Source organism: Aethalodelphis obliquidens, unplaced genomic scaffold, assembly GCF_003676395.1.
Source record: "Aethalodelphis obliquidens isolate GAN/ISIS:26980383/991018 unplaced genomic scaffold, ASM367639v1 scaffold90, whole genome shotgun sequence".
Taxonomy (NCBI): domain Eukaryota; kingdom Metazoa; phylum Chordata; class Mammalia; order Artiodactyla; family Delphinidae; genus Aethalodelphis; species Aethalodelphis obliquidens.
Window position 1 is genome coordinate 3,596,967 of NW_020838034.1, and position 21,684 is coordinate 3,618,650.

The 21,684-nt window shown below is 38.8% G+C and overlaps 1 protein-coding gene and 1 pseudogene across 1 annotated transcript in view; both read right to left on the minus strand.

Annotated features, from left to right (window-relative positions):
* FCRL3 (Fc receptor like 3) overlaps positions 1-3,042 on the minus strand; it is a 37,941-nt gene extending 34,899 nt beyond the window's left edge. The window contains exon 1 of the mRNA XM_027095199.1: positions 2,800-3,042. The gene's annotated coding sequence lies outside the window, so the exon portion shown is untranslated. The remainder of the gene's footprint in view (positions 1-2,799) is intronic.
* Positions 3,043-8,166: 5,124 nt separating this feature from the next.
* Positions 8,167-9,244, minus strand: LOC113613960 (Fc receptor-like protein 2; annotated as a pseudogene).
* Positions 9,245-21,684: the final 12,440 nt, after the last annotated feature.

Below are 21,684 nucleotides of genomic sequence, written 5' to 3' on the forward strand. Positions count from 1 at the left end.
TTTTGCAGAGAAACTAAAGATATTTCGGACTATTAATGAAAATGTTTAGTGCCACACTAAAAAATAGTCTATAAAAAAGCACATATTTTTAGAAATCATAAATAATATTTGTAAGTTTGCCAATCTACAGAATGCTAATGTGAAAGACAGTGCATCGTTGCTTACTTCTTAGCTTTTACTAGAAATTACAGTACTTAAACATTAAGAATTCTAATTAATATACATAATTAAAACTACTAAAACTAATAAGGGTAACAACTTTGCATGAAAGGAAAAGGACATAAAGAATGAACATTTTGTTATGGGAAAAGAGAGTCATTTTGTTCCGGAGAGAAAAAAAGGAAGAAAAAGCACTGGACTGAATCTGAAAGTAAAAAAGACAGTTACAGAACGTTTGTGGGAAAGGAACCCTGAGAAAAGAGTCTTGTGCATGGTCAGGACTGGCTAAAATTAAAATAAAATTTAATTGAGTAAATAAGTTTAAATATTAAAAGTAAGCTGGTACAAAACTAGAATTTGGTTTTCTCTCCAAGTTTAGAGAACAAAGTTTTCTTGGAATATTGATCTGCTTTTGATAACAGATTGTAACGTTTCTTTACCTTTTAAATAATTTGTTGTAGCTTTCTGTATTTGCCTTTAAAATCTTTAATGTCACGTTGGTTGAGTGAATAAGTATTGTTTCACACTGACCTATGATCCTATTTGACCAAGTGTTTTGAAAACCTTTTGATATCTTTGACAAACTTCCCAAGTCAAATTCCAAATGAATTCTCTTGACTTCTAGCTGACTTTGTGATGCTTCAAAGGGCCACTGAAACATCCCAAAGAGAGATATTAAACTGATTAGGGTTGTTGAGTATGTTAAATTACGTGGGAAATATTGTCAAATAAGTTGTGATAAACTTTCTTAGGCTATATTATATGGGTATATGTCATTAATATAGAGCTTCTAAAAATTATATGAAATTCCTAAAAATCCGATATGTCCTGGTATAGTGTTATTAGTCATAATTCTAATTATTATCTTAAAATGTTGTATGTCACAGAATGTTGTATATTCTTTGTCAGTTATGTTGTAATCAGATATTTAACCATGCCATTTAAAATCTTTTGTCTTTTATAGACAGTCATTGTTTTATGCTTTTACAAAATCAAGATCTTCAAGATTCACAGAAAGGACTTTTTGACAAATAAGGTTTCTGATGACTTGTAGATCATACCACTGAACTGGGTAAGAAATTACAAAACTCTAATGGAAAACCTGATGACTTCATCCAGATCAGCAGGAATCAATTACATGGGACTGAATGAACTAATAAACACAATTTGTATTTTATAACTTTTTTCTGAAATATTACTGACTTCTAATATTTATTTTCCAGAAAACCTTTCTTCTTACACTATGACCTACAAAAAAATGATAAAGTATACCTTTGTAACCAAAGATGAAATATTTAGCTTTTTCTCTCTACCTGATCCCTCCAGAATTTGGCTTTTCCAGCTGGCTCCCCTCTGGACTTTATAGCTTATTGCAATCCAGATTACAGCTAGTTATACTCATCATTATTTTAATCTGTTCTCTCTTTGTTGTTTTCAAACTATGCTTTTTGTCTCTCTCTGCTCCACTCTGAGCTATATTACTTATATTCTGTCTAATTTGTAATATTGTTGTTTCTTAAATTACCTGATGTGTAACCAGGCCTCCAACAAAATTAATGATGGCTAAAAGTCTTGAGGCAATGATCACATATATAACTCTATACAGAATAATTGTAATAGTGCAACTCTAGATATGGGAAGAAGTAACAAGGGAAAAACATTACCTGGATCATAATAGACTAGTAAGACAGATGATCCAGAGAATTTTAGGTTATTAACAGGGCCTAATCCAGATATAGCACATGAATGGCCTATCACTGAGATCTCCGCCTTACTTAGGAATAAGTGTTCTTAGCACCACGGGACAAATAGGTCATGAAATGCCTCCCAAACCTTGGCCGAATTTATGACCAACAAAGGGCACTGTAAAGAAAAAAATGTTGCCTGCCATTCCAGTTCTATAAGGATCAAGCCATTAGCCACTGCAGTTGCCCACAAACAGTGAGCTCCAAGGGGAATTCAGGATAGAGAAAAACAAGAAACGTTTTGGATATACTGGTCCTTAAATAGTTACGATGTATATCTAAGGGAAATTTTTATTTTTTGTGGTATGCAGGCCTCTCACTGTTGTGGCCTCTCCCGTTGCGGAGCACAGGCTCCAGACGCGCAGGCTCAGAGGCCATGGCTCACGGGCCCAGCTGCTCCGCGGCATGTGGGATCTTCCTGGACCGGGGCACGAACCCGTGTCCCCTGCATCGGCAGGCAGACTCTCAACCACTGCGCTACCAAGGAAGCCCCTAAGGGAAAATTTTAAATGACCCCAGATTCTTACATCTTCCCATACAGAGAAAAGCACTAAAATCATTAAGTTGAGATTTCTCTTCTTTGTGATTAGCACTAATATTTTGATGCTTGACTACATGTTTTTCCAGCAAAAAGTTTGTATATATCCTGGCTCCTCCCTTACCTCTTCAGAGCAGTTCCTCAGAGCTATCTGAGAGGCTGTCTTCTGGGCGATAGTCCTCAGTAAGTTTCTTAATAAAACTTAATTCTCAGCTTTTATGTTGTGCATTTTTCTTTCATTTGACACTTGCTATCTGTCTCTGAACCCCAAGTGGAAGCAGAGACAGAAGCTCCTTGGTCTTCCCTGGATGACATTAGGAGCTGAGGCCCCTGTCCCAGTCCAACCCATCTACTCACCCAGGATCAGCAGTAGCAGCCACAGAAACATGGGGATGTGACCTGGTTGAGGGCAGGGAAAGTCTGTCCCACCATAAGCCAGGCTTCTTTCTCATCCACGAAAGAGGACAGAAGGGAGGTACTCAGATGAGATCTGCAAGAGTTAGAAAAGGGGAAGTAAAAGAATTATATCTTGCTTTGGGTTCTGAAAAATTAACGCAACTACCTTCCTAAATGTTGTTTGTATTTCAACCCCGGCAGTTGTGCAGTTTTAGACGTTGACAGTTATCTTCTAGCAGCTCAACTCTCTCTGGAGAAATGTCTCCAAGGCTGTGCTGGGTTCTCTGAAATGCCACACTATAGATTTGCTAGTATTCAAATAACTTTTTTTCATTTTTCAAATGGAAAAACCCTTCCATTACCTTGAATTCATACAACATCTGGTTCTGCATAAGGCTCCTAATATAGACATACCTGGTGACTGTGGTGTCCTGCTATGTTTTATGATGTAAGTCACAAAAAGTCAAAGGGTCAAAGCAGACACGAAAGCCTTTTGACTTTACATAAACTGGCACAAAGTTGTTGAGGAGGAAAAATTTTTTAAAATTCACCAACTACAAAAGGAGCTGCCCCTAAATTCCTCCCAGATCTGTGCAAATTAGGAGATAAAAGAACAAGCATTAGGTAGGAAACTGTTTTGTGCCCCATCTCAGCCTATAACCAGTGCTGTGCCTGGACAGGCCCTTGTGATTCTTATTATGATTGCAAGACACCCTCAGCAATAACCACGAAGAAACTTTGGGAAAAAAAAGTTTATTACTCATCGGTCCTGGAAAGCTTTTATTGGGGTGGAGGGTGGGGCTTAGTGTTTTGAGGGCTCACTCTTTATTGGTGAATTTAAAATATAAAAGCCAGAAGTTAAAGCACAGGAAGAGAAAAAAACAAGAGGCCCAAATGGTCAGTTATCAAAATCAACCAATATCTCTAAAACAAAGGAGCCTGGGGGGCAAAGGAGGGCGGTGGGGTGGGCTTTGGTGCTGCCTTTTATCTAGTGGCTAGCAATGTGTTTATTCAAAGTAGCTTTTTGAAGTGGATGGATGCCTCAGCAATCAAAGTTTAAGTCGGGCACTTGCATTATGAAAGAAAGAACAACTGTTAGGGCCCATACTACAGAACCTCTGTTTTTAAAGCCAGAGCCTTTATCAGAGAGGCCTTCCCTGGCCTTGCAATCAAAGAGGTCTCACCTGATTATTTTCTGTTTCAAGCCCCTGTATGCTTGTTTTTCATAGCATTTTATCATTATTTGTAATTATTTCCTCTATTTTCTTGTTTGTTTTTAGGTCTTCTCCTCAGCTATCATTCAAGGGTCCATGTTTAGCTTACCCATTGTTGTATCCCTTGTACCTCTACCAATTTTCTCTTGCAGGGAGGCATTAAATAAGTATTTTTTGAGAAACTGAGAAACTCTGGACCAGGGTTTCTTGACATTTATTTCATTAGCACTTCCCTAAGGGGCCTTTTCAGATTTTTTTTTTCTATCCACCCCCCTCCTCTATGAAACATTAATAGCACAGATATGCTGTATGTATATATATACATAAAAAGTAAGATTTTTTTTCACCTCCACAAGGATCAATTTTTGCTGCTTTGAGGGTGATATCATCTCTGTTGGGAATGCATGCTCGAGACGTAGAGACAGACCATTCTCAGCAATCTAACTACCAGGATAGAAAGTTATGACCATTCAAAGACATCTTTGTATTAGAAACAGAAACCTCTGATCAAGTTTCCCTTCTTTGTGGAGGCTATCCTGAGGCTATAATGGAAAGAAGTCCTCTCCTTTAACCAGATGGCATTCTTTTGTTCCCCCCCATGACAGTTACCAAATTTTGTTTTTCTGTATGCATTTACATGGTTATGATGTTCCTTTCTCTCCTTAGACTGTAGTATCACAGGGCTGAAAAGAGTCTGGTGTGTTCTCCATCACGTTTTCTTTCTTTTCTTCCTTCCTCCCCTCCCTTATTTCCTCCTACACTCCTTCCTCCCTTCCTCTCTTTTTTTGTTGTAGAAAGAACAGTTAACATGATATCTATCTTCTTAACAAATTTTTCATTATACAATACATTATCGTTGATTATAGATACAATGTTGTACAGCAGCACTCTAAAGCTTAACTTAATCTTGTGTAACTGAAACTTCATGCCAGTTGACTAGTAACCCCTCAGTTCCTCCTCCTGGCAACCACAGTTCCACTCTGATACTATGAATTTGATTATTTTAGATAGCTCATGTAAGTGGAATAATGCAATGTTTGTTTTTCTGTGACTGGCCTATGTCACAACATAATTGTCCTCATGTTTCACCCATGTTGTCACAAGCTGAAGAATTTCCTTCCTTTTTTAAGGCTGAGTAGTTTTTCATTGTATGTACATATAACAGGGAAGAGCCAATCCTGTCTCCATGTTGGATCTGTTTCTTTACTTTAACCTTTGCTTCCTGTTGCTTTTGTTCATTAAAAGGACACTGTGTATACATAATGGCCTGCCTTTGGGAACCCTGCCCCTCTGCCTGAATGTTAAACCAAAGTGCCTTTGTTTAGGGAAGGAACCTGACCCTGTCCACCTGGGAACAGCTGCAAGAAAGAAGAAATTAGCATGTCCCCTCTCCGAGGCTGGCCATTCCAGGAGATATTTGCAAGACTTATGGCCTTTTTATTTTACTTCCTCACCTCCTCCCACCCTCTGTTCTATAAAAGAAACTGACATCCAGACCCCGATAAGATGTTTTTTTTTTAGACACTAGTCTGCCATTTTCTCTGTCTGCCAGGTTTCCAAATAAAGTCATTATTCTTTGCCTCAACACCTTGTCTCCTGATTTATTGGCCTGTCATGCAGCGAGCAGAGGGAACTTGGACTCAGTAACATATATACCATGTTTTCTTTATCCGTATATCTATTGATGGACAGTGAGATTTCTTCCACATCATGGTTATTGCGCATAGTGCTTTAATGAACATAGCAGTGCTAATATCTCTTCAAGATCCTGATTTCAATTATTTTGGATGAATACACAGAACTGGGATTGGTGGATCATACAATAGTTCTATCTTTAATTTTTGTTAGAAACTTTATACTGTTTAATATAGATGCTGTAACTTACAGATTAATAAATGATGCCTTACTAAAATTGGTGAAACTTATAAGAGGAAAATAAAGTGAGGAGGTGCAACAAAGTCAGGTTTAAGCCTCTGCAGTCAGGGAAATATGGATTCTGGTCTTAGCTCTACCCTCTACTGACTGTATGAACATGGCAAACTACTTCCCCAAGATTGTTAACCATGGACAATATCACACACTTAAAACATACTTTTTTTTTTAATAATTCCAGATAATATGTGTAAGTTTTCCATACATAATAGACCCAATAATTAGTCATTGGTAACATTTTTTGGCTAGTAGAATATTAGTAGGGATCAGTATGATATATCATTTGGAGGTATTCTGTAAGTTTGGGGTCTTAAAAATTGTATATTACAAAGAGATAAAGTTATGCTGAAAAGGCTAAAAACATAACACCTTTATGAAAGCGTTGGTTATAAAAGGTGGATGCATTTACACTTCCAGTAATGATAGAAGAAGAAACTGAACTAACCTTTCTTTTGAGGATCACTAGAAATGCTGGGCGAAATTCTTTTAAAAGTCTCTTTCAGGGTACTGAAGAGATAATAAGACAGCGAAGAATCCTGAGACACGATTAGAGAAGAAAGGAGCCCAGGGAGAAAAACCTGGCTTCTGAAACCACTTGTTTAAAAGGGCACTTGCCAAGTCCAGAAAGGGCAGCAGGGAGGCTTGTGCTTTAGCACAATCCTGTGGGGTTGGGAGACATGGACTGGTATTCATGCTGGTGTGTGTGGAAGTGTTTAAAATATGATTGTAAAATTAAAAAGAATAAAATACTGCCATTTGCAGCAACATGAATGGATCTAGAGAATACTTAGTGAAACAAGTCAGGCAGAGAAAGACAAATACTATATGATATCAGTTACATGTAAGTAATCTAAAAAATAATACAAATGAATAAATATACAAAACAGAAACAGACTCACAGACATAGAAATCAAACTTATGGTTACCAAAGAGGATACAGAGAGAGGTAGGGAGGGATAAATTAGAAGTATGGGATTAACATATACAAACTATGATACATAAAATAGATAAGCAACAAGAGTTTACTGTATAGCACAGGGAATTATATTCAATATCTTGTAATAACTTATAATGGAATATGATCTGCAAAAAAAAAAAAAACCAGAAGCAGAACCAAATCACTGTACTGTATACCTGAAACTAATGCAATATCATAAATCAGCTATACTTCAATAAAAAATATATATATGGCTGTAAAATTTTTGACAGTTCCTCAATTTAGAGGTGGAGTCTATACTCCCTCCCCTTGTATCTGGACAAGTTTGTTAGGTGCTAAGACCCAATAAAACTGTGGTGGAAGTGATACTGTAATTTTTGAATTAGTTGATGAGATGTTATAGATTTACTATCACATTTTTTTTTGAAGCTTAAGCCAACATATAAAAAGTCTGACTACCCTAAGGCCACCATGTTATGAGGAAGTCCAGACCACATTGAAGGGTCACACATACACACTCTAATTGACAGTCCAGGTTGAGGTCCCAACCTATAGCCAGCATCAACCACCAGACATGCAGGTGATGATGGCCCCTTATGATCCATATAATAGATCCAAGAATTCAAAAAGGAGTCACTGTTCTTGTCATGAGTTGGGTAACTGAGAAGAAATGGATAAATAAAAGATAAAATATTATACTAAGTTGTTTTCATTTATTTAAATAAAACTCTTAATTATATTTTACTTCATTGCATATAAACTAATTTTGTCTATTGAAAATTATTAAATTACATTTAATAATTGGACTTTTTATTTAAAAGTCAAGCATGGAGGAATGTGCTAATGGTTTTAGTCTCAAGTGACTACACACAGGGAAAAATGACAAATTGTAAAATTAGTAATATGGCAACGTTGCCCACTACATGGAGCCTTAGAAAATTGTGAAGCATGAAAATAAATGATCAGATTTTTGAAGGTTTTCATTTTTCTCTCTTTTTTTTTTTTCAAATCCAATCTATAGCAGTAATGGGTCCTGGAATCCTTGCCAATACTATGCAGAAACAGTAAATATAAATTCATGTAAATTTAAGCATAGTGTGTACTTTTCAGGTTAGTGTGGAGAGAAGAAAAGCAGTCAGGCATTGAGGGAGCTCACCTTCTCCAACTCCCCCCATAGAGCAGACATCACCTAGACCTCCACCTATTTTCTGAAACCCAAGTATGGTACCAATAAAAAGCCATTGACTATAATACTACTCCCGATCCAGGGACCATCAACCCACCTGAGATGGAGAGTGACACCAGTTCACAGAACTGGGCCCCCAGGCCATTGTCAGCCTCACAGGAGTAGCTTCCAGAATGCCCTGCAGTTAGAGAGAGGTTGAAGGATGCTCCTTCTCCAGAGGGCACTGAGCTGCTACCCAGGTTGATGTCCTCATGATAAAACCGGTACAGGATTGGGGTGGGGGATGTAGGGGCAGCTCCAAGCCTCACAGCAAAGCTCTACCATATCCACCATGACAGCCTGGGTCCTGGGACCCCTGAGGGTGAGGACAGGACAAGATGTTGGAACTAACAGACCCAAAGGGGGCTATCAGAGAGGATTTGTGATGCTGCATTAGACTCATGAATTCCCATACCAGGATCTCAGCATCGGGCCTGGCTCTTGGTCATTGTGTATTCCTTCCATTCCTGTATCCTCATTAGAGCAATCAGAGGTTGTTTTTTCAAAGTGTCTTTAGAAATTTGGGGAAATATCAATTCTGGGTAATTGTCTAGAGACATGATCGTTTGTCGTTCTTATCTTATTTACTTCTAATGCCAACCCAACCACCTTTGTGTTTTCTGCTATGAAAAAAAAAGATGTCAGCAGTTTAACTTGTGAAGGTAACCCATCCTCAAGTTGTTGGTGGTTCTCCACAACACTGATCACTGGGATCTCCTGGAATTTCCTCATGACTCCTGGCTCTTGGTTTGGGGATTTCTGTCTGAGATGAATGGGAGTGAAATTTACTTCTCACAGAAATATTCACCACCTTGTTCTGGATGCGATTGTGGCCATTGTCAGCTCTATAGTAATATTGGCCAGCATTGTACTCCTTCACAGCTGGGATCTCCAGGTCTGCTGACAGGAAATGCTGGGTTTCTGTCCCAGACTGGTTCCTGTGGCCTCTCTGTGCTAGGAAAATGTGATTTCTCCTGTGCCCTCAGCCACTGAGCAGAGTAGGGTGAGATCCCCTCCTTCAGTCTCTTGTCCCCCAGGGATCTGGGTATCTAAGCTTACATTAGAGCCCAGGACTTCTAGCTGAATAGAAGATGACATATGAGAACCCTGACTATGAAAGACTCTGGGAACAGAAGGTAGACTTATTTCAGCCTCTAATACAAGGAGTGGGAATATGGGTATTTCTTATGTAACATATTACAAGTATACAATGGTAAGGAATCCATGGTAATTATCCTTGAAGAATGTGGATACAGATACTTTCAGGTCCTAACCCAGATCTGGGCTAATTTCATGGGTAGCAATCATTAAACAATCATGATGAATCATCCACTACATGAGAGAAGAAACATTTTTTTTGGATGAGTCACTGTGCAGACACATACCTTTTGCATAGAATTAAGAAGTTCACTGGTAGCATCAGTCTACCTTGAAAAAGGCACTGTTCCTAATAATGTCAATAAAAATTCCTCCATTATTCCCAATTTCAAGGATCAACACAAATTGTCACCCTCTCCTCTGACCACTCCAGTTCACTTTGATTTCTGCTCTTCTGACTCTTCATTTTAGCCCCATATGTGTTGCAATCCAGGATGTGGAGACATTTGGAGAGCAGGAGCCTTGTCTTTTAAAGTTCCCAACCCTCTACTAAATGCCAATGCACACAGTTGGTGATCAATGAAGATTTGATTGATGATATTACTTTAATAAGAAGAGAAAGATTATAAGGAGCTTAGTCCATTTGTTATTCTTATGAAATGCCAAGAGCAATTTGGAGAGTTTCTCTAGTCCACCTCCTACTTTCCACAAGAACAGAAGTTGAACAAAGAAACAAAAGACTAGCCATCCATGCTGAAGCTACAGTGTTCATGTTTTTCCCCATGCTCAGCCCCACTGATACTTATTCTGCCCGTGAATTTAAGATTGGAGGCTTCAGTTTCTGACACTGTGAGTCACTGTCTCTGCATGGCACCAGTAAGACCCTGAGTCTTCACTCCACATGGTGGGGAACTAGAGCTCTGGGGAGCTGCTCTAGCCTAACCCCAGGATCCTGCTATCTCTGAAGAAGCAAACTGGAGCTGGGCATCTGAGCTCTGTGGAGAGGGATGGGTCTTTCAAGAGAGATCAAGGTCACTGGGCCCTCCTCAATGGGCCCAGAAGAGCTGACTGTCAGCCCAGGACATGGAAACAGCTCTGGAGAGAAGGATCACAACAGTTTTCAGAGCAGTAAGATTTACAGTTCCTGCTGAAAAGTACCTGGTGAGAAACAACCCCAGCAAACAGGACATTCAGAACCAGACATGCCACGTACCATGTCTCCCTTACATGGTCAAACTACAAGCACTCCAGTTCATGTTTGGTGTATGGGTAGCTTTCCCCTATGAAGTACCCACCTGCTCTGCTACCACTGTCTCCTATCCACCCCAGCTCCCACAGGAGTGACAGTTTTACTTAAGACTTCAATCCTTACTACTCTTTACTATTTCTGTTTTTAGAGTTTTCTTCCAGTAACAGTACAGTAATATTTGCCACTGTCACTCAAAATGCATTTTGGATAGGAAAGCTTGAGACTTCATCTGTAAAAGCAATAATGCTTTTCTATCTTTGTAATAAGTCACTGTCTTTATTTTCCAAGCCTTTTCTCTCTGGCATATCAGAACTACACTGTTTCATTCAAAAACAGAAGAGGGAGCCAGGACAGTGAACCAGTCTGAAAGAGAGGGGAGGGGGGAACTGGATTTTTCATTTCTGCAGAGAATCCAATGTCTGACCATCTCCCTTATTCTTAGGCAATGAGATGTGTCAGGTGTAACCTCTTCATCTTTAGACAAGATAGAAGTTTCAACCCATTCCTTAGTCACTCAGAGATGCATCTTATTTTTCCTGAGGAGATATCTTATTCAACTTGGGCTGCTCTGACAAAATGCCATCAACTAGGGGGCTTACCAACAGCACAAATTTATTTCTCACAGTTCTGGAGGCTGAAAGTCCAAGATCAAGGTGCCAGCATTGTCCAGTTCTGGTGAGGACCCCTTTCCAGGTTGCAGACTGCTGACTTGTATTCTCATACAGCAGGAAGAGACCCAACTAGTTCTCCAGCCTCTTCTTATAAGGGCACTAATCTCATTCATGAAGAGCCCACCCTCATGATCTAATTACCTCACAAAGCTTCCACCTCCAAATACTATCACATTGAGAATATGGTTTTAACATATGAATGGGTAACAGGCTAAAACATTCAGTCCATTACAGGGAATGTCAAGGTAAACATAACTTTTTACATGGATACAGGGTGTTCTGCTAAAGCTCCTACTCCTTAGCTCACTCCATTGGTGACTTCACATAGGGGACCCTTGTCCTCGGTGAACATTTTGCTTTCCCACCCCTTATGCTTTCATCCAGTCTTTAACGGCACCACATTGTATTGTAAAATCATGTTCTGTTCCTTCTTCTGAGCTTGCTAGATGAAACAACCAAGTGGCCTGGATAAGGGGAATAAGCTGGTTACTGGAATAAGATCTAGTATCTTTGTTTTTTATCTTCTTTTAACATCTTTATTGGAGTATAATTGCTTTACAATGGTGTGTTATTTTCTGCTGTATAACAAAGTGAATCAGCTATACATATGCATATATCCCCATATCTCTCCCCTCTTGCATCTTCCTCCCACCCTCACTATTCCACACCTCTAAGTGGACTCAAAGCACTGAGCTAATCTCCCTGTGCTATGAACTGCTTCCCACTAGCTATCTATTTTGCATTTGGTAGTATATATATGTCCATGCCACTCTCTCACTTCCTCCCAGCTTATCCTTCCCCCTCCCTGTGCCCTCAAGTCCATTCTCTACATCTGCATCTTTATTCCTGTCCTTCCCCTAGGCTCTTCAGAACTTGTTTTTTTGTTGTTGTTGTTTTTTTTTGTTTTTAGATTCCATACATATGTGTTAGCATATGATATTTGTTTTTCTCTTTCTGACTTACTTCACTCTGTATGACACTCTCTAGGCCCATCCACCTCACTGCAGATAACTCAATCTCATTTCCTTTTTTGGTTAAGTAATATTCCATTGTATATATGTGCCACATCTTCTTTATCTATTCATCTGTCGATGGACACTTAGGTTGCTTCCATCTCCTGGCTATTGTAAATAGAGCTGCAATGAACATTGTGGTACATTACTCTATTTGAATGATGGTTTGATCAGGGTATATGCCCAGTAGTGGGTTTGCTGGGTTATATGGTAGTTCTATTTGTAGTTTTTTAAGGAAACTCCATACTGTTCTTCATAGTGACTGTATCCATTTACATTCCCACCAACGGGGAAGAGGGTTCCCTTTTCCCCACACCCTCTCCAGTATTCATGGTTTGTAGATTTTTTGATGATGGCCATTCTGAGGTAATACTTCATTGTGGTTTTCATTTGCATTTCTCTAATGATTAGTGATGATGAGCATACTTTCATTTGTTTGATGGCAATCTGTATATCTTCTTTGGAGAAATGTCTATTTATGTCTTCTGCCCATGTTTGGATTGGGTTGTTTGTTTTTTTGATATTGAGCAGCATGAGCTGCTTGTATATTTTGGAGATTAATCCTTTATCAGTTGCTTCATTTGCAAATATTTTCTCCCATAGTGAGGGTTGTCTTTTCATCTTATTTACGGTTTGATTTGCTGTGCAAATCTTGTAAGTTTCATTAGATCCCATTTGTTTATTTTTGTTTTTATTTCCATTTCTCTAGGAGGTGGGTCAAAAAAGATCTTGCTGTGATTTATGTTGAAGAGTGTTCTTCCTATGTTTTCCTCTAAGAGTTTTACAGTGTCTGGACTTATATTTAGGTCTTTAATCAATTTTGAGTTTATTTTTATGTAGGGTATTGGGAAGTGTTCTAATTTCATTCTTTTACATGTAGCTGTCCAGTTTTCCCAGCACCACTTATTGAAGAGGCTGTCTTTTCTCCATTGTATATTCTTGCCTCCTTTATCAAAGATAAGGTGACCGTATGTGTGTGGGCTTATCTCTGGGCTTTCTATCCTGTTCCATTGATCTATATTTCTGTTTAAATGCCAGTACCAAACTGTCTTCATTACTGTAGATTTATAGTATTATCTGAAGTCCAGGAGCCTGATTCCTACAGCTCTGTTTTCCTTTCTCAAGATCGCTTTGGCTATTCGGGGTCTTCTGTGTTTCCATACAAATTGTGAAATTTTTTGTTCTAGTTCTGTGAAAAATGCCATCGGTAGTTTGACAGAGATTGCACTGAATCTGTACATTGCCTTGGGTAGTATAGTCATTTTCACAATGTTAGTTCCTCCAATCCAAGTACGTGGTATATCTCTCCATCTATTTGTATCATCTTTAGTTTCTTTCATCAGTGTCTTACAGTTTTCTTCATACAAGTCTTTTGTCTCCTTAGGTAGTTTTATTCCCAGATATTTATTCTTTTTGTTGCAATGGTAAATAGGAGTGTTTCCTTAATTTCACTTTCAGATTTTTCATCATTATTGTATAGGAATGCAAGAGATTTCTGTTCATTAATTTTGTATCCTGCTACTTTACCAAATTCATTGATTAGCTCTAGTAGTTTTCTGGTAGCATCTTTAGGATTCTTTATGTATAGTATCATGTCATCTGCAAAGAGAGACAGTTTTACTTCTTTTCTGATTTGGATTCCTTTTATTTCTTTTTTTTCTCTAATTGCTGTGGCTAAAACTTCCAAAATTATGCTGAGTAATAGTGGTGAGCGTGGGCAGCCTTGTCTTTTTCCTGATCTTAGTGGAAATGGTTTCAGTTTTTCACCATTGAGAATGATGTTGGCTGTGGGTTTGTCATATATGGCCTTTATTATGTTGAAGTAAGTTCCCTCTATGCCTACTTTCTGGAGGGTTTTTATCATAAATGGGTGTTGAAAGCTTTTTCTCCATCTATTGAGATGATAATATGGTTTTTCTCCTTCAATTAGTTAATATGGTGTATCACATTGATTGATTTGCATATATTGAAGAATCCTTGCATTCCTGGAATAAACCCCACTTGATCATGGTGTATGATCTTTTAATGTGTTGTTGGATTTTGTTTGCTTGTATTTTGTTGAGCACTTTTGTTCATCAGTGATATTGGCCTGTAGTTTTCCTTTTTTGTGACATCTTTGTCTGGTTTTGGTATCAGAGTGATGGTGTCCTCCTCCCTCTGCTATATTGTGGAAGTGTTTGAGAAGGATAGGTGTTAGCTCTTTTCTAAATGTTTGGTAGAATTCGCCTGTGGAGCCATCTGGTCCTCAGCTGTTGTTTGTTGGAAGATTTTTCAGCACAGTTTCAATTTCCGTGCTTGTCATTCGTCTATTTATATTTTCTATTTCTTCCTGGTTCAGTCTTAGAAGGTTGTGCTTTTCTAAGAATTTGTCCATTTCTTCCAGGTTGTCCATTTTATTGGCGTATAGTTGCTTGTAGTAATCTCTTATGATCCTTTGAATTTCTGCAGTGTCAGTTACTTCTCCTTTTTCATTTCTCATTTTATTGATTTGAGTCTTCCTTTTTTTCTTGATGAGTCTGGCTAATGCTTTATCAATTATGTTTATCTTCTCAAAGAAGCAGCTTTTAGTTTTATTGATCTTTGCTACTATTTTTTCCTTCATTTATTTTTGATCTGATCTTTATGATTTTTTTCCTTCTGCTAACTTTTGGGTATTTTTGTTCTTCTTTCTCTAATTGCTTTAGGTGTAAGGTTAGGTTGTTTTTTTGAGATGTTTCTTGTTTCTTAAGGTAGGATTGTATTGCTATAAAGTTCCCGTTTAGGACTGCTTTTGCTGCATCCTATAGGTTTTGGGTCACTGTGTTTTCATTGTCATTTGTTTCTAGATATTTTTTTAGTTTCTCTTTGATTTCTTCAGTGATCTCTTGGTTATTAAGTAGTGTATTGTTTAGCCTCCATGTGTTTGTATTTTTACAGATTTTTTTCCTGTAATTTATATCTAGTCTCATAGCGTTGTTGTCAGAAAAGGTACTTGATATGATTTCAATTTTCTTAAATTTACCAAGGCTTGATTTTGACCCAAGATATGATCTATCCTGGAGAGTCTTCCATGAGCACTTGAGAAGAAAGTGTATTCTGTTGTTTTTGGATGGAATGTCCTATAAATATCAATTAAGTCCATCTTGTTTAATGTATCATTTAGAGCTTGTGTTTCCTTATTTATTTTCATTTTGGATGATCTCTCCATTGGTGAAAGTGGGGTGTTAAAGTACCCTACTATGAATGTGTTACTGTCAATTTCCCCTTTTATGGCTGTTAGTATTTGCCTTGTGTACTGAGGTGCTCTTATGTTGGGTGCATAAATATTTACAATCATTATATATTCTTATTGGATTGATCATTATGTAGTGCCCTTCTTTGTTCTTGTAATAGTCTTTATTTTAAAGTCTCTTTTGTCTGATATGAGAATTGCTACTTCAGCTTTCTTTTGGTTTCCATTTGCATGGAATTTCTTTTTCCATCCCCTCACTTTCAGTCTGTATGTATCCCTAGGTCTGAAGTTGATCTCTTGTAGGCAGTATATATATGGGTCTTGTTTTTTTATCCATTCAGCCAGTCTGTGTCTTTTGTTGGGAGCATTTAATCCATTTACATATAAGGTAATTATTGATATGTATGTTCCTATTACCATATTCTTAATTGTTTTCAGTTTGTTACTGTATGTCTTTTCCTTCTCTTGTGTTTCTTGTCTAGAGAAGCTCCTTTAGCATTTGTTGTAAAGCTGGTTTTGTGTTGCTGAATTCTCTTAGCTTTTGCTTGTCGGTAAAGGTTTTAATTTCTCCATCGAATCTGAATGAGATCTTTGCTGGGTAGAGTAATCTTGGTTGCAGGTTTTTCTCCTTCATCACTTTAAATATGTCCTGCTAGTCCCTTCTAGCTTGCAGAGTTTCTGCTGAAAGATCAGCTGTTAACCCTATGGGGGTTCCCTTGTATGTTATTTGTTGTTTTTCCCTTGTTGCATTTAATATTTTTTCATTGTATTTAATTTTTGATAGCTTGATTAATATGTGTCTTGTTTCTCCTTGGATTTATCCTGTATGGATTTATCCTGTGTTTCCTGGACTTGATTAACTATTTCCTTTCCCATATTAGGGAAGTTTTTAACTATAATCTCTTCAAATATTTTCTCAGTTCCTTTCTTTCTCTCTTCTTCTTCTGAGATCCCTATAATTTAAATGTTGGTGTGTTTAATGTTGTCCCAGAAGTCTCTGAGACTGTCTTCAATTCTCTTCATTCTTTTTTTTTATTCTGCTCTGCAGTAGTTATTTCCACTATTTTATCTTCCAGGTCATTTATCTGTTCTTCTGCCTCAGTTATTTTGTTATTGATTCCTTCTAGAGAATTTTTAATTTCATTTTTTGTGGTTTCATCATAGTTTGTTTGCTCTTTAGTTCTTCTAGGTCCTTGTTAAACATTTCTTGTATTTTCTCCATTCTATTTCCAAGATTTTGGATCATCTTTACTACCATTGATCTGAATTCTTTTTTAGGTAGATTACCTATTTCTTCTTCATTTGTTCTGGTGGGCTTTTACCTTGCTCCTTCATCTGTTGTGTGTTTCTCTGTCTTCTCATTTTGCTTAACTTACTGTGTTTGGGGTCTCCTTTTTGTAGGCTGCAGGATCGTAGTTCCCATTATTTTTGGTGTCTGCCCCCAGTGGGTAAGGTTGGTTCAGTGGGTTGTGCAGGTTTCCTGGTGGAGGAGAGTAGTGCCTGTGTTTTGGTGGATTAGGCTGGATATTGCCTTTCTGTTGAGCAGGACCTCATCTGGTGGTGTGGTTTGGGGTGTCTGTGAACTTATTATGATTTTATGTAGCCTCTCTGCTAATGGGTGGAGTTGTGTTCCTGTCTTGCTAGTTGTTTGGCATAGGGTGTCCAGCACTGTAGTTTGCTGGTCATTGAGTGGAGCTGGGTCTTTATATTGAGATGGAGATCTCTGGGAAACTTTCACCATTTGATACTATGTGTGACTGGGAGGGCCCTGGTGGACCAGTGTCCTGAACTTGGCTCTCCCACTCAGATGTTCAGGACTGACACCCGGCTGGAGCACCAAGACCCTGTCAGCCACATGGCTAAGAAGAAAAGGGAGAAGAAAATAAATAAATAAATAAAGTAAAATAAAATAAAAAGTTATTAAAATAAAAAATAATATTAAAAATAAAACAGTAATTAAAAAAAGGAAAGAAGAGAGCACCGAAACCAGAAAACAAATCCACCAATGATAACATGCACTAAAAACTATACTAAAAATAAAAAACAATTAAAAAACAGTCACACAGAATCCTAGGACAAATGGCAAAAGCAAAGCTATACAGACAAAATCACACAAAGAAGCATACACACACACTCAGAAAAAGAGAAAAAGGAAAAAATATATATGTATAAAAAGAAAGGAAGAGAGCAGCGAAATTAATAAACAAATCTACCAATGATAATAAGCTCTAAATACTAAACCAAGATAAACATAAAACCAGAAACAAATTAGATGCAGAAAGCAAACCCCAAGTCTACTGTTGCTCCCAATGTCCACTGCCTCAATTTTGGGTTGATTTGTTGTTTATTAAAGTATTCCAGAGATGCAGAGTGCATCAAGTTGATTGTGGAGATTTAAGCTGCAGCTCCTGAGACTGCTGGGAGAAATTTCCCTTTCTCTTCTTTGTTTGCACAGCTCCTGGGGTTCAGCTTTGGATCTGGCCCCTCCTCTGCATGTAGGTCACCCTCTGGCATCAGTTCCCTGCCCAGACAGGACAGGGTTAAAGTAGCAGCTGATGAGGGGGTTCTGGCTCTCTCAGGCTGGGGGGAGAGGGGTACAGAATGCTGGGCGAGCCTGTGGTAACAGAGGTTGGTGTGACATTGCAACAGCCTGAGGCACGCCATGTGTTCTCCCCGGGGAAGTGTCCCTGGATCACGGGACCCTGGCAGTGGGAGTGTGCACAGGCTCCTGGGAGGGGAGGTGTGGATAACGACCTGTGCTTGCACACAGGCTTGTTGGTGGCTGCAGCAGCAGCCTTAGCATTTCATGGTCATCTCTGGTGTCCACGCTGTTAGCCGCAGCTCACGCCCATCTCTGGAGCTCGTTTAGGCGGTGCTCTAAATCCCCTCTCCTCACGCACCCTGAAACAATGGTCTCTTGCCTCTTAGGCAGCTCCAGACTTTTTCCTGGACTCCCTTCCGGCTAGCTGTGGTGCACTAGCCCCCTTCAGGCTGTGTTCATGCAGCCAACCCCAGTCCTCTCCCTGGGATCTGACCTCTGAAGCCTGAGCCTCAGTTTGCAGTGCCAACCCACCCCAGCAGGTGAGCAGAGAAGCCTCTCAGGCTGGTGAGTGCTAGTCGGCACCGATCCTCTGTGTGGGAATCTCTCTGCTTTGCCCTCTGCACCCCTGTTGCTGCACTCTCCTCCTTGGCTCTGAAGCTTCCCACCCACCCACCCCCTGTCTCCACCAGTGAAGGGGGTTCCTAGTATGTGGAAACTTTTCCTCCTTCACAGCTCCCTCCCAGAGGTGCAGGTCCAATCCCTATTCTTTTGTCTCTGTTTTTCCTTTTTTCTTTTGCCCTACCCAGATAGTTGGAGAGTTTCTGGCCTTTTGGAAAGTCTGAGATCTTCTGCCAGCATTCAGTAGGTGTTCTGTAGGAGTTGTTCCACATGTAGCTGTATTTCTGATGTATCTGTGGGGAGGAAGGTGATCTCCATGTCACACTCCTCCACCATCTTGATGGTCCCCCCAAGATCCAGTGTCTTTAATTTTCAGAACTTTCTAGTTGTTCCACATGTAGCTGTATTTCTGATGTATCTGTGGGGAGGAAGGTGATCTCCATGTCACACTCCTCCACCATCTTGAAGGTCCCCCTAAGATCCAGTGTCTTTAATTTTCAGAACTTTCTACTGAAATGTTTCAAAATTTTTTGTCCATTTATTCAACATACAATTAGGTGGAAATGAGTTTAAATCCAGGGTTCAGTTCTTAGGTGACTGATTATAGTGGAAAAAAAAATCATTGCCAAGGACAAATATCCTCCCCTGGGGCTGCTCTTCTTAGATTGGTCACAGATTCTCTAGTTTCTACCTTGTCTCTTCACTTATTTATGGTACCAGACTATGTTCTATCTGTGACATCTGCATTATATTTTAGGATTATAGTTTAGGGTTTTGACCTCAAGGTAAGGAACTAAGTTATATCTCAGATGAAAATATTCTTTCTATCACTGTTCAATTATACCATGATTACCAGAATTTGGATATGTAGTATCAGGAAGCAGAGGTCAGTCATATAAGAGAAGCGGTAACTCCAAAAATATCACTGCAAAGCCAGAGCCAAATGCCACAGGAAGTGTCGGGAGCAGAAACTGTGTGATGCTGGAGCAGGTTGGCCCGGGGAGCAGTAACATGTAGACATCTCTCCAGTCTTTCTACATCCATCTCTACAGGACCTTGTGGTAGCTGGGTGGCTGATATACCACAGATCAAAATCAACAAACACAAAGTGTGACTCACCTGCCTGTTCACTGAGCAGAGCTGTGAGGGGATCAAAAATCCAAGGTTAACACGGAGCATTTGCATCACAATTTAGAAATTTATATTACTCTGCTAAATTGCTCAAAACATTCCATCTTTCCCTCCTTTTCTATTCCCCTACTCCATTATCACCAACAATTCAATCTCCCTCAAACATACAACCAATCCGCATTCGTTTTATTTTTTTTTAATTAATTTTTGTTGGAGCATAGTTGCTTTAACCCTCATTAATTTTACAATCATGAGGCAAATTGCAAACCTTCTCTTCCCCAAAGGGATTGCCAGAAGCTAGTCCCATGGATGTTGGATGTTTAGTGATTCTCTCCATTTCATTTTGCTTCCCCTCTTCCCCACCAACTGCCTTCTCACCCATGCTTTTCAAGGGGTAGACACACTGCTACATGATAACATGGTCTCAAGTCACAAAGAGTTCATCAGGAAACATACCCAGTGAGAGTTTATGAGAGTTGAACCCACCCTGAACTGATGTTTTCTCTAGTCATATTTTATGTGAGAGTCCTTTTACTCAATTAACAAATATTTATTTAGTGCCTACTGTATGTAGCGAAAGGAATCTTGTTTCTCAGCAGCAGACTTCCTCTCCCTCATAGCCCATGATTAAGCAAAAGGACATTAGCAAAGGGTCTCAATTTATCTTTTAAGCCAAAATCTTGTAGATAACTATCTAAATACTTTTCATGGAGGACTATTAAGCATTGAAATTATGAAAATTTTATTTATGAGAACGTATTACTCTCTGAGATCTAAGAGAATCAGATTCATTCATTCATTCAATTCATGATCAACAAATGGTAAAGTGGCCTGCCTTAAACATTAAGAATTAGGATGTATGGCAATATGATTTTCCTGGGGCAACTGTTTTGTATTTGACTATGAAATCTAAGCAGGAAGCAGAAAACTGAGCATTTCTACTGGTCCCTGGGCTCTGATAAATCCTTAGACCTTTCAAGAGTTGGAGATCTCATCTTGCTTCCACCTCAGTTCTAACTCATATTAACTCACTGAAGATGATTAGTAATGACCATAAGAGCGTGAAGGCTTAGTTTAGCTATTTGAGAAGATGTTCCCTCAGCCATCTGTTGAGTCCCATGTTCAGGAAATGAAAACTACTTTTTAAAGTAAGTCTTGCACAATTAGCAAGAAAAGGAAGTAGAAGAGCTCTTCAATGTCTCACCACTATCTTCTTTTCCATAGGTGCTAGAGAGTTAAAGACGATCCTCTCAATGCCAGAGAAATTCCACATCTTGACACTGGTGATAGCTAACACTTATATATGGCTGTTAATAAGTTGAATAAGTTCAAAGTGCTTTATGCCCACAAAGTCATTAATACCCTCAGTAAGCTTGTGAAGTCAGCACTATCCCCTTTACGCAATTGAGGAAACAGGCACCAGAAAAGGCAAGTAAGTTGATCAAGATCAATATGGTCAATTTCTAGTAGTAACAACTGGGCAAACCTAGGCAGTCCAGTTCCATAGTCTGACTCTTAAACCCTTTGATGTCTTGCTATGATATAGCATCTCTCAATGTTTCTTAAGATAACAGGGCCGTTGTTGCAATGGCTCAGGTTTCTTAGGTGAAATTTTTCCTTAGTCAATTTTTAACTTCGTAGAATGGGATTTTTACTAAGATTCAAAGCACTTGCTCTATATCATTGCATTATCCCCTTCCCTATTTCTAATCCATACTGCTTTTTATATCATGAGCTGGTCTTAATACGGTTACACCCTGCAAAGCATGCATCATGTCAAAGCCTATTGTCACTCTCATTCTGATAGTATGTAGTCCTCAGAAATGTTATACAGAACAATCTGCTCAGATCAGGCTGTCCAGGCAGATGCAAGTTGCCTTTTTGGACCTTTTGCTGCATGAAACTTTAAATCACAAAATCACAGGTGTTTGTAACCTGGAGACTGATAGTGAAATAATAATCATAGACTCAATGTTATCTGTTCAGGTGAATACTTAACAGTATC